Genomic DNA, 13720 nt, shown 5'->3' with positions numbered 1-13720 from the left:
TCTCTAAATAAATGGAAGATTAGGACAGATTACTGAAATACCAGTCTATCTGAAATGCACACATGAGGTGATTTGGATTAATGCATTCTTTATTTGATATTCAGGTAAAATCCACTGGGGAAAAATTTAAGTCCCATTGTGACCTCCAGCAGAATAGCTGCATCTCTTACCACGTTTATTGGAAGATAATAGTGACCACCGCCAACAGCTGAGAAAGTTTGCTATCCCATGATCAGGAAAACAATACTTTTTTCATTTTGCTGTTAATAAAGAAAGTTGGTGCTTGTGCAAACTTGGTGTTATTAAAAAGGAGTGAAGAACACAAATGCTTCTTGTGTAGAAACTCAAGAAAGGAAAGGACACTCATATCTATTTCATTTAATTTCCTTACTGAGGAGCACCAAGCTTTTCTAGAAGCGGCCCCAGTTTCTCTCGCCATCACTGACTAGCTCTAGACTTCATTACCTTGTGAAAAACAGAAAGAAGCTTTTTATAAAGTTCACCACAATTTGTTACTGCACAGCAGGAACCTAATCTGGACTTCTTGCAGTGCTGTAACCCAATTTAATTTCTCTGTCAGACTGCCTGATGGATGTGTCTATAGAGTTTTGAAAAGGGAGATAAAATTCTTTGCTACTTAAAGCAGAAAGAACTTTTCATTTCATTTGCTATCCAGGGGTTCAGACATCACCTACTCAACAGGACTTCACTAATTCAGTTCTCTATTTCTTGAGCAATGTGTCTAAGTTTTATTCATTTAAGATGCAAACAGAGAAATAAAACATACGAACAAAAACCTTGCAGAGGTGAGGCTCTGATTCACAGGCACAGGCACTCTGAAAATTGCAGCCTGTGCTGTTCAGTGTTTTATCCCTTCATTTTAACTCCCCGTAATACGGACCCGAACACTAGCCAAAGAGCTAGCATTTAGCCAGGCTGCACGATGGCTCTGCATGCCACATGAGCCAAGAGGCGCTAGGGAACTGACACGTGCCATTTGCACAGGGGAGGGAGAACTTCATGGCCCTCAGCCACAAGCAACGCAGAAACCCTGCAGAAGTCAATATAACCCTCAGGGAGAGCAGAAATAGCACCATCTCCTTTCAAAGGAAGTAAACAGCAAACCTGTGAGCCAAATCTCATATTAATGAGTGCTTGTTCTAGAAGATTCCCTGAAAAGGCACACACACACTCCGAGTGTTCCAAATATACACCCCTATGTAAGGGTGCTATAAATACTTTGGCTCTCATTGCTGCCATTATTAAACTTGGAAAAGTGCAACCACACCTATAGCCAAATGGGAAATCCCCTCTGCAAATATATTAAGGCATTTTGATAACAATAGGGTTACGATCATCCTTCCACCCGTGTCAGTATCTGTGTTTTCATAAGGTTAGGTGCAAGTAACAACATACTGTGAAATGACATTGTGCGATTATTTAGGACTGAGCATTTCCAATTAGCATCATAAATCAACCTTTTAAAGTTATAAAACAAACTTTAGAATTGAACTTCCGAAAATCCGATAGATCAAGTAAATTTTGATGATGAATTTATTAGTGATGCCTTCAGCAACATTCCTCTTGAGTAACAGACTCCAACAGAACTAGAGGACAAAATCTGGATTCACACATTTTATATGTGAAGTATCATACATTGATTTTTATCCACCACTAATTCCAAGGCATCCTGAGCAGAGGTGTAGCATTCTCCAGGGAAGGCAGGAAAAACAGTATCAGTATTGTGTCAGAGTTGTTTCAGGGTAGTTGAAGTTTTAGAATACTTTTAGAGGCCAGAAAAAGCAACTGCATTCACCAGATAGAGAACTAAACAGTCAGGAACACTGAAATAAGAGCAACTTTACCAACAATACCTTCCTTAGTAAGAAGTTCCTAAGCAATTACAAAGAGGACCCAAATGCAGAGATAACGGGAGAAAAAACAGGCCCCTAACAAGAGGGTTCTGAGCCACCTGCACACACTATGAAGTCTTGTTTGGGAGGGCAGCAAGCCAAATTGTTGTAATCACACACCCAGAAAGTCATTAAACACATTATTCTAGCATTAATCCACTACTATCCCAGCACTACAGATCAAAGAGAGTAATGACAAAATATCAGTTAACTAGTGTAATTATTTCTCAAAGCACATTACTGGAAGATACAATGCTTTCAGGATCACCTGGTCACAACCATAAAGCAGAAGGTCAGATTGCAAATAACATAAAGGTATTTTCCTTCACCATTCTTACACGTATTTTTTACTTCTTGAAGATTACCCAGCCCTTTAACTATTTTCTCTGAAGCCCTTCAAACACTGTGTGACAGGATGAGAGATCCACATACATTTTACTTTCCTTTATCAAGTTATCTGCAGTACAAGTCCTATAATAAAAGTATAAATTCTGTCTGATGTGAGCTTACCTCAACATAGGAAATAAGAGGATGTTAGTAAAGACTGTACACTGGATGTAAAGGAAAGTCATGTGCCATTTAAAGCTAGCTGAGCTTCTGTTAGACTAGATGGGTGCCCATAAAGTTGTGTTTTCTTACAAGGAAAAGAAATGTGGAGGGAAAAAGGACACCCACCTGGAGCTAGTGGAAAGATACCATATAATAACATGAGAAACACCAGTCTTACAGACTAAAACAGTGAACAACTGACACCGCGTGATGTCTGTGGACACTATCTCCCCCATGCCAGCTTGACACTTGACTTCCCATGCCTAAATGCTCCATCAACCTTTTCTCAGTTAAAAAAAAGACAATTTTAAAATTGACATTTTTTAAAACCACTTCCAAAAATCAGTGGATTGCTTCATCAAATTAACCCTTTTCCAAAGATTCAGATATTCACTTAATGCTAGAGCAAAGGAGATGAAGCCTTCAGCAGGAATTTAAAAGCAAGGATAAAATCATCCACCAATGTTCTTCTCCTTCCTGTTCTCCTAATCCAGCACCAGTCTAACAGCAATACCAAAACTGAATGCACATCAAAGTCAGGGGACTTTTTTTTGTTTTCTTTTTATCTGTGTGGATGCAAAACAAAAGCTTGCTTTTGTCAGATTTGAGTCTAGACTTCTAAATCTCAGAAATATAACCCATGGCTTCATGCGTTATTTTACTTAAAGCAGTATTCCTAATGGGTCAGTGAAAAGAATCCAGATGGTTTCACAGCGTGTCACATCAGATGATGCTGTTACACAGTTATAGATCAGCTCAAGTATCTTTGTGAAAAGCATAAAGTAGGCAATGGCTAATTCAAATAAATAAATAAAACTATCAGACTGCTTTCAAAAAACAAGGAATTGCCATCTGGAATGGGAACTTTTTCAGAAGCCAAAGCTATAGGTACTGTCTATAGAAGTTAGGATTATATGATTGTGATAAATGATTGAGTTCCAAATAGGATTTTTGTGATTTAAATCCTATTTGGAACTCCCATTTGTGACAAAAATCCTATTTGGAACTCAATCATTTATCACATGATTAAAGTCCAAAAATAATCACGTTTACATAGAAACACTCATTTAAAAATTAACATATTTACTTGGAAATCCTCTGAAAACTCATGCTTAGTGTGGAAAAGATCTTGAAAAATGTGTGGCGATACTCTAGTTTTCATTCCAATGCCAGATCTTTCCACAAGTTGAGCTCTTGCTGTAAAAGCAAGTAGCATTCAGTCTTTACGGTGATATCTAAAGTGTCTCCAACAGTACATCTGAATGTATAAGATGTTCCTCTTAGCTGTCAAAAAAGAGTTCAATGCCCTTCATATTTGCTTTTCATGAAGATACTGCAAAGACAGAATCCAGCCTATTAACAGCTGGATAACCTTCCAAACTTCTCTTAGGAGACAGAAATGACACCAAGAAGATGGTTAGATCATTAGATTCATTGCTTTAGAGATGATGTTGCAAAATTGGAAAGACCTTAATCAATTTAAGCAGCTCAATAAAGTTTGATTAGCAATCAAGACGGAAATAACTATGAAAAGACTGTAGTTGCAGAATACAAGACAGCACTGATTAAGGTATTAAAAGTGAAAGCTTCTTTTTTCCTCAGTACCCAAGAGCAAAACATTTAAAACTGAAGGCTAAAAGACACTATGTGATAGCGATTTCTCAGTTCTCTAGAATAAACTAAATTAGGTATGCGTAACTTTTATTTCTGCCCATACCACCCATCATTGCCCCAACCCAGCACTCCATGTATTGTTTTTATTTTTGTGATTTCTACAATATTTGTTCTCCACACCTAATGAAGGTTCCCTCTGCAATAAGCCAATCTTGCTGTTTCTCGTCCTCTCAATCTTTCTCCAAAATGTACATCTCCAAGCACATCACCTCGGTGTCAGCAGAAATTGCACTTTGTTAATTCCCATCTTTATTACAGCTCTGTCTCGATCCTGAATTACTTTAGCTTTCCTCATTTAGGTAGATGGGACTCGTTACAGTACAGGACGTGTGTCCTGCATGAAGCACGACTATGGGAACAGCTCTTCGTTCAGAGGTGGCGTTAATTCAGTACAAACTTGCATTTCATTTCTAGGTAGGAGTGACCCATAAAATATAATTTAACTAAAAAGAAATCTTGCTCATTAGAATACATTTAATCTGAAGTAAGAATGCCCACACACAGAACTGCATGAAGTGAAGGGATGAATTGAACCCCATTTTTTTACTTTAGTTCACTAAAATATTGACAAATGCTCACTTTAGAACACTACCGAGTACATTTACCATGTTATAAACACAGTCCTTGCCACCAAAAACACTATAAAAAGCCTGTAACTTTCTCAAAGTTTAATTAAATTTTGCTATCAGATTTTCATAAGCATCTGCAAAGTTGCATTCAGTAAGAGATAAAGCGAAGTACGCTATTTTTTACTCTTATTTCAGAAGCCAAGAATTTTAACCAATTATCATAATGTACTTAGAGCTTAGGTGCAGTAACCCTATATTTAAGAAAAACATACTAATATGTTAGTAATAGGAGCGTACAGAAGCAGGTTCCTGAAAATAATGAACATACGTTAATTCAAAATCATCAATATGAACGTAATACTTCTAATACTTTTCACATTGCAAGTCCAATTTAGAAAATGTAGCAAGATTATACTTACTGTGGCTGGTTATTCCACAGTTAATACCAAATCCATATTTTGCTTTTGCAATGCCAAGAGTTAGCATAAGAAAAAGCTAGATTACAAATTACTCTAACAGCAGGGTTTTACAATAGATGAACATGGGAGTCATTTATAATGCATTTTCTGCTATTAAAAAACAAATAAACATTTACAGTCTGTGCTAATTAACTTTACTGCCGAATTAGTAGTGTTCCTGACTGTTCTTAAATAGAAGAAATATTGCAAGGATGGCAATAAAGTCAAACACTGCAGTGCAGAAAATGTCAATGCCTTTTAAAACCCCTCTCGTCCAAAAGCTCTGTATCCTCTGGAGGACTTCTTAAGACCTGCATACCTGTGCTCAGCATCAAACTCCTCCACAATGTATGAACATGCGACAGAAGTTCCTAAGAAGGACATTCTTATGTCAGAAAAAAGTGACCGCAGTTTGAGCGCAGCAGCTTAGTAGCCCTGCCTCACCAACATACAGCATTCACTCTCCAGAGTTAGCAAGTCTTCTCCTAGTGCAAGGCTAACTGAATGCAGCTAAATACAGGGCACGTTCTGACAGCTCATTTCTCCATGAAAATGGAAACTCAACTTGGACAGGACTACAGTCTTCATGAGATGTCACACAACTCATGAAGTATTTACATGCCGTTACCAACTAAACAACTCACTAGTGGTATTGTTTTATATTGTGGTTTGTTTGTTTGTTTGTTTAAAAAAACTTGTCTTGCTGCTGTAGTGCTCCATGGCAAGTGTTAGATTACAGAACATATCCAATTAATTTTCATGAAAAAAAAAAAAAAAAGCTATAACAAATGTTTTAGTCCTACCTTTACTGTAGTCAATGGTACTTTAGGATCCAGCCTGTGGGAAAGCTAAAAAGCCATGTGACAGCAGAATCTCTAAGAACCATCTTTCCCTCATCTTGCTAGAAGAATTTAACAAGGTCTGGGCTGTGCTCAGCATATAGAAAAAGTACCTGTCAAAAGGAAAAGAAAAATATATTCTTTACTGAATTTACAGTCTACTAATATTTTCTAGATTTTAGTCTCTACCTCTTGACAGAAGTCCCGGTTCATTTTAAAAAACCCTTATTTACCTCTTAACTCTATCTACGTGTTCTATCATACAATTGGAACTGTTATTAAATGCCTCAACTGACTCCTTCCCACTCTATAGACATAAGCCTGGCCAAACAGTTAATTTAAAATAGGAAAGAAAACAGTTAACAATATAGCCATGTAGTCATGACTGGTAACTTTATCTGGCAGGAATCCAACACCAAGCTCTCTGCACCCTATTTGATATTTGTTTTTATTTCTATGTTTTAAAGACATCCGGTCAACGTCCTCTCACACCTCCGTATTGTTGTTGTGCTACAAGTCAGAATTAGCTGCTAATGCAGACAAACAAACAGCTCTGCTAACTGCCATGCCATAAAAGCATTCCAGGCCAGGACTCCGTGCATTTTCTTTACTCAAAAATTAATACAACAGTTCCTCTCCTTTAAAAATTCTCTAATTTATCTTTTCAAATACATTTTTTCCAAAATGAGTGCCACAAAATATTTTAATTTATTTCTCTAAATGAAGAACGACATTTTTCTGAGTGGATAATTCTGGAGGTACCATTTCATGAGTACTGAAGACAGCAAGAGACCTCGTCACAGCTTCAGAGCTGGAGTCAACCTCTTGCTTGCCTCTTTTCTGCTCAGTTTTTGTGCTTCAGAGCAAAAGATGTTGCATTAAGCTCCAACATTAAAGTCTGTTCCCTTTAGATCCAATATGATGTTTCCAGGCAGAAAACCACAAGTTTTGAGAGCTTAAGTGGGGCTTCAGGCCTTGTACCGGCCTTAAATGCATGGATCAAGTGCTTCAGAACTGCAGCTGTAGTCATACTGCATCCATCCTTGCAAACATTAACAGAGAAGCATGCTTCTAACCAGAGACGTTGCCATCACCAGCGCAAACACACTGCATTACATACATACCAATGGGAGTCCACGCGAGCGTATTTGTATGGGACCATCTCCAAACTTTATATATTGAGGTTTTAGTCATTTGACTGCAACACACACTGCCTGAAGAGGACACCTCTGATTAAAGGACAGACAACTGACACTGGTAGACTGTACAGTGGAATACCAGAAAATGAAACCGGGCGTGTTACTGTGATCATATTTCTGAGCTTGGTATGGTTTTAAGTCAATGCAACTAAACCAGCATTTGCTGCATGTCCTGGTTTTGGCTAGGACAGAGTTAATTTTCCTCTTAGCACCTGATATGGTGCTGTGCTTTGGATTTAGTATGAGTATAATATTGATAACACGCTGATGTTTTAATTGTTGCAGAACAGTGCTTACACTGAGCCAAGGACTTCTCAGCTCCTCACGCTGCCCCACCAGTGAGGAGGCTGGGGGTGCGCAAAGAGCTGAGAGGGGAACAGAAGCAGGACAGCTGACCCAAACTGGCCAAAGGGCTATTCCATACCATATGGCAATACGTTGAACAACTAATATGGGGTGGCTGGGATCACTGCTTGGGGATGAGATGGGCATCAGTCAGTGGGTGGTGAGCAACTGCATTGTACATCGCTCGTTTCATACGCATTATTATTATTACTATCATCATTATTCTTTCTTTTCTAACCTATTCACATCCATGTGCCTAGACAACTCGTATACTGGAACACCCTATGGCCCATGTGTTAACGTGGGGTTCCTTGTAGCGGTCAGGTCAGGGGTGCAGTTCTACAGCTGTAGAATCCTGACTTTGCTGCAAGGAAGCTAATCAACCTTTTAACTATGGTTAAACCAGAGGCAGATGGGTGACCGTGCAAGTGACAGAGAGATTCAAAATGCCCACAGTAAGCTGGCACAGATTGTTCTTTCTAGGAGATGGTAATCAATGCAAATCTATGCATTAGTTATGAGGTGTTTTAATTCCAATATTAAACATTCTGTGATTGATGAATTTTTCACAGCTGTTGTCTATATAGCTGTTTAATTAGAGCATGCTGGCAGAGGCTGTTAATTCTTCATCAAGTTGCCGACTCCAGTGCATTCCTCTTTCTGCAAGGGAAGATGACAGTTGCCAGAGCGACTTGGGCGGCTGGTCAGGGGACCTGACATTTGGCATAAGATCAACGTGTTAGATGACAAGCCAAATTCCATCAGCTTCCTAAAAATACTAGCAGAGTGATAAACAAAGTGCTTTAATTGCTGGTGCTACTGTCTTTGCTTTTCTGTTACTGATGGGCACTGGATCCAACTACACAGAATGCCTACTCCATGATACTATTATTCCCAGAGAAGGGGAGAGGCAGCCAACCCTAATCTACCAGGAAGGAAACAAGACCGGCTGCCCTGGGGGTGGGAGGTGGCCCAAGGTTCTGGCATTTAAGTATTCAACCTTCTAAATCCACATATTCATCCTTCCAAATCTCCCTCACTAGAATATTCCAGGAGGGAAAGGGAATCCCTGTCTTAGGTAAGTATCATGTGATACGTGCTCAGCTGGAGGTCTTAGACATGGAGATCCCCAAACAGATACAAAACAGGGGCAGCCAACACTGTTCCCACATGGAGGCATCTAAGACCCGACTCAAAGAATTACATCCAGAGGTCAGCAGGATGATTATTTTCATTTACCCTGTGCCTGCATCAAAAGCCCCAGAAATGTCGGTTGTGGATACAGCTCCTGTGCCACAGGTCTCTCTCCATTTAAAGCTGGGACTTGCAAACTTATTCTGCATATGCCACCATGTAATTTTTAGATGCAGTCAAGTTCATCCATGTTCACACTGGTCACATACAGATGGAGCAACCGGACATCTAAAACATTGACCTGAAGTAGAGGACACCTTTTATGTTCAGAGCAGATAGTCGAAAAGTTCCCTGTCATTAACCTTGGGTTTGCTTTATAGGTGTTGATATAGACTCTAAGCTCTTTACGATAAAAAGAGGTTCAGATTTGAATCACAAAACTGGGTCACTGAAACCAGTCAAAATTCTTGCAACAAAAAATAATTTGAATCTGCAAATTCATTGAAACTGCAGGGAAAAGTTACATTTCCAGCAGCATGACCTTTGATACTAAAGGGCCTGTTCACATTCATCCTTTCATAATTAATCACGTTAAGATGTTCGAAAAATTGAACCGCATCTGTTTAATACTGAACCATTTCTAGCTTTTAAATGGAGTATTTAAATATCAATTTAATACTACAAAGTTTTTAATCTCAATTAGAACTGCAAAAAGCATCTAAACTTTTTCCACTTAAATTTCTTGTCATATATGCTTTCTAAACAGTTTTCCTGTTGACAATTGATTTGTTGCTCATTGAGTCATGCCAACATACAGAGAAATACCTCTTCTGAAGAACATTCGAACATTGTTTCGGCACAAGAGACAAGTGTGAACATCTGAACCATTGAAAACATTTGAAACACCACCAGTTCAGTAAAAACAGCTCTGAGAAGTAAAGGCACATACAAAACTTAAACAGCTAAAGCAAACCTAGGCAAGATAGTAACAGGCTGACAGAATTTTCTCTGAGCCTCCAGAAGACATTCTGCATCCCTCACCAGCCTGATGTTCCAGCATGGGAAGTCTACAAAAGCCAGCCTGCTGTATCAAATATTTTTTCCTTCTCCATCATCATTTTCCTGATCAGACAATAATCTGCTACATCCAGAGGCAAGAATCCCTGTTCTACTCAATTGCTAAAGCCTTCCACCCCCAAATCAAAGTGAAGTTACCCTACAACTTCCTTCACACTAAACAGCACCACTACCTCAGGAATGGATAAATGCTGTGTAAGTGGTCATCAGGATGGGTTTAGATGCCTGCCTGTTGTCCTTCTCTCCCTCCAGACCTGAACCTATAATTAAGGCAAAATCTTGCTTTCCGTTTTAATTACTTTGAAAAAGAAGTTACAGCAGGTCTTTTACTTTAGATGTTCAGTAACCCAAAAGCAGCTAAAACAACTTTGCTCATTACCTTTTCACTTTTCAATTTGTTTCTAACAGTGTAGAAGACTAAGGTCATGTGATATGAAAAAAAAAACTACCAAAGTTCCTGGCAAAACCTGTAAGAACTCATTGTGCCAAGTCTTACATTACAGCATTCAGCAGCTCTGCAGGTTGCTTTGCTTACAGCAATTCAAAATTAGCAAGTAGTGGCATGGAGTTCAACTTATCATTTGTCACTGCCTTCCTGAAAGGCAAAGGATGAGTTCACAAACTTTAGAGTGGGTTTCTGCAGCTGAAGCCTCTGGTAAATGCTTTACTGTGCTTCTTACCAGGAAGTTGAGAACAAGGAGGCTTGAGGAAGATGAGACAATTTTATGATCAATTAAAAGATCACAAACCTTCCTCTAGATTTAGTAAGATTCTTCCAAGTCATTTAGCATTTTATACCTGTACTTGACTTACACCTATACACGAAATCAAAGAGCCTGACCAGTTCCCAACACCTACTCCAGGGCAATGTGTCTGCATACTTCATGCTTTTATTTTCTGAATGGTTGAGGGGAAAGAAAAAGAAGCAGGAGAGAAAAGCCATCTTTGTTATTTGTTGTAAAGGAAAAAAAGAAAAAAAAAAAAAAAAAAGAACAGAAAAGCAAAATTAAGGGGATCATTTATTTGCTAGTAACTGACCCATCGCACTCAGCAAAATGTTTCCTTGGTCACCAGGTATCTGTTACAATATAAACTGTAACAAGGGAAACCAGTAAGGGCACTGCTGTACATACCTCGCAGTTTTTCCATTAAAATCACAGACTACTTGGAGCTCATTCTCATGATTACCACATTGTCCCACATCATTTAATATGTACCAGGGTCTTTGTATCACAGTTGTGCAGCATTCCTCTGCATTCTTATGTAGGCCAGATTACAGGCACTGCCTTGCAGAGTTAGTAGGCAGCAAACCATATTTAAATTGACTCCTGATATACAAGAAATCACCACTTAAATTCAGATGATCAAAACACTTCATACTATCTCTGCTGTTTTTCGCCTCCTCCATACAGACTGTAGGAAAACTCCCACAACAAACTGGGCTGTGGTCATTAAGCAGCAGACTTGGGAACACTAACCTCCCATCTTTCCCTCACTGACTTCCAAATCTACATACTGGTCACCAATTTTCTGTGCCAGAAAGCCAAGCTTTCTATCTGCTTATCTAATTTTATTAAAACGTTTGAGCTTTCCTACTAAACCTTGCCGTAAGCAGCTCTCTTGATAGTGCTGGCTCTCAAACCAGCAGCAGCCCCCTCCCAGAGGTGCGAGTTGCCGATGGGTGTCACCAGCCCCAGGAGAGCTTGGGGCCAGCACCTGCCTGCACCCTTCTTCCCCTGCTGGTCATCGCCCCTTGCCTTCCCCAGGCTGGAGCTGGGAGCAGCAGCAGGATCTGCTTTCTCTGGGATAGGATTTCTCACACCACTTAGGGCCCTTTTGTCACCCTGCTCCATAGCATCAGCCAGAATCATGTTACTTGCTACATACTGTTCAAAAGTATTTCATTCCTCATATCCTTGCAACTCCTCATTTATTTTATAGTTTCACTAATCATTAGCTGAAACTAATGCTGATGAAAAGCAGGAGGAAAAAAATGTCTGAGTATGCTATGTGGTGTTACAGACCGGTTAAGTGTTATTAGTTTCCTTCATGGACGAGGAGGGGAACAATACATAGAGAAGACACTATTGGTACATTTCTTCTTAATATGTCTATCAAGATAAATAAAGGGCACAGCAGTTTCATTTCTAGAGCAGTGAGTCCTTCTGTCTTCAGTCATTGACATATTAATTTTATACTCAAAGTAGAAAGTTATAATGTTATATAAAATACACATAAAACCCAGGAAAAAAGAAATGTTCCTGTACATCTCCCATAACATATCAGGACAGGAGGCAATTTGTTTTTTGTTCTTTAAAGTCTTACTGTAGCCATCAGAAAGCAGAGCTGAAGCCAGGAGCATCGACCTGGACTTTTGGAATTTTTTCCTCATTTCTGCCAGAACTATCCAGCTCTTCAGCCTCTCCCAGTACAGCTCAGCACATTTGCTAGGCCGGCTCAGATGACACAGTGTTCATCCATCTCTGAGCCTGGGAAGCCATGTTTTCAGAGGAAACCCCAAGGGACTACCAGTACAGCTGTTCCCTGAAGAAGTACCCTTCTGTTTTAGGTTTCTCTCCATCTTTCAGAGTCTGAAAGGAAAGATCCAATAATCATCTCAAATTCTCAATTCCCACAGGAGGGTAAACCAACCTCTGAAGCAAATTTGTTAAGAATCCAAGTTAAGAACCAGCGAATCCAGAAACACTAATAACTTCTGTGAGAAAAGCAATTTGACTCAAGAATAACTTTAGAAAAAGTAGAACAACAACAACAACTTTAGAAAAGCAAAAACCTTCCCTAAAGCAATTATTGTTTGCAAATATCAGACAGCCAAAATTCAAGGCAAAACCAAAAGCGTTGATGAGTTGATCCATTGCAATTAGTGAACAAAGAGTTATGTGGCATCACAATGCATATTTCTAATTACTGGAGACAGGCTAAGCTTTCATACTGGACAGAGAAGCTGAGAGAAATTCTTTCCAGCTGCACTCATGGAAGACTCCACAGACTTCAAGTAGCTTACCCATGCACAGCGGAGCGCTTACTCCGCAGCGGGCCAAGAGCCTCCTCCAGTTGGTATCACATTATGCAACGCTCCCTCCTCTATAATAATACCTCAGTGCTCTGACAAGCAATGCTCAAAAACACAAAAGCAGTCTGGCTTTAGCTGCCTTCTTTTCACTTCTCCAAGGTTAGAATTGCCCTCTCTTCCCATGGAAAGAGACCACATCGCCTAAAGTCACTGAGGCAAAGACATCACCAAAGTAGTGTAAGGACATACAACAGTGAATAGATCGCCAGCATCTGAATCTTGAGTAACTCCTTTTGCTTCTATGAAGCTGCACTACCAACATTGCAAGTGGAAATAATTTTTTCTTCTGGAATTCTTGGGTAACCAAAAGTGGCCCAATTCCGTTATTCTATGTATTTGGAATGACTCAGGGCTAGTATTTCAGAAGCTTTTTATGCACAGAAAGTGTTCTTTACATAGCCTTTTCTTTAAAAAAGAAGAAAAATCATAGTAGTGGTTTAACTGATTTTCAGATTCACGGCCTCTAATTTTACCTACAATTGCTCAACATACAGGAGTCACCAAATTGTCTTGGTGGAACACCGAAGCATGGAACTGAGAACATAACGCCCATAGCATCTAACCACATCATAGCAAGAAGAGATAGGGGAAAAACAAGGGGGGAGGATATAAGAGTAAAAACCATCAAGGAAATAAACCAAACAGCTACTTCTCCTAATGCACTGCTGTAATGGCATCTCCTTTCTAACCACCACCAGCTGGGCGTTATGCGCTGCACAAACTGGTCAAGTTGACACCCAAACGTTCTCCATGTAAGAGGAAAATATTAACGGACAGGCATTTCACACACATGTATTAAACATTTCCAAAACTAATCTTTTTAGGAAGGAAATGGGTAAGTTTCTATTTGCAGGCTTTACTATATAAGT

General features: G+C 39.4%; 1 long non-coding RNA gene across 7 annotated transcripts in view; it reads right to left on the bottom strand.

Moving 5' to 3' along the window:
* LOC118171654 overlaps nucleotides 1–13720 on the bottom strand; it is a 173333-nt gene that overhangs the window by 122566 nt on the left and 37047 nt on the right. For all 7 annotated transcript variants that reach the window (XR_004753305.1, XR_004753301.1, XR_004753300.1 and 4 more), the window contains exon 3: nucleotides 5967–6115. This is a non-coding gene — a long non-coding RNA (uncharacterized LOC118171654). The remainder of the gene's footprint in view (nucleotides 1–5966; nucleotides 6116–13720) is intronic.

This window comes from Oxyura jamaicensis, chromosome 9 (genome assembly GCF_011077185.1).
Source record: "Oxyura jamaicensis isolate SHBP4307 breed ruddy duck chromosome 9, BPBGC_Ojam_1.0, whole genome shotgun sequence".
Taxonomy (NCBI): Eukaryota; Metazoa; Chordata; class Aves; order Anseriformes; family Anatidae; genus Oxyura; species Oxyura jamaicensis.
The sequence above is the reverse complement of the archived record's forward strand: the minus strand, read 5'-3'. Positions and strand labels throughout refer to the sequence as shown.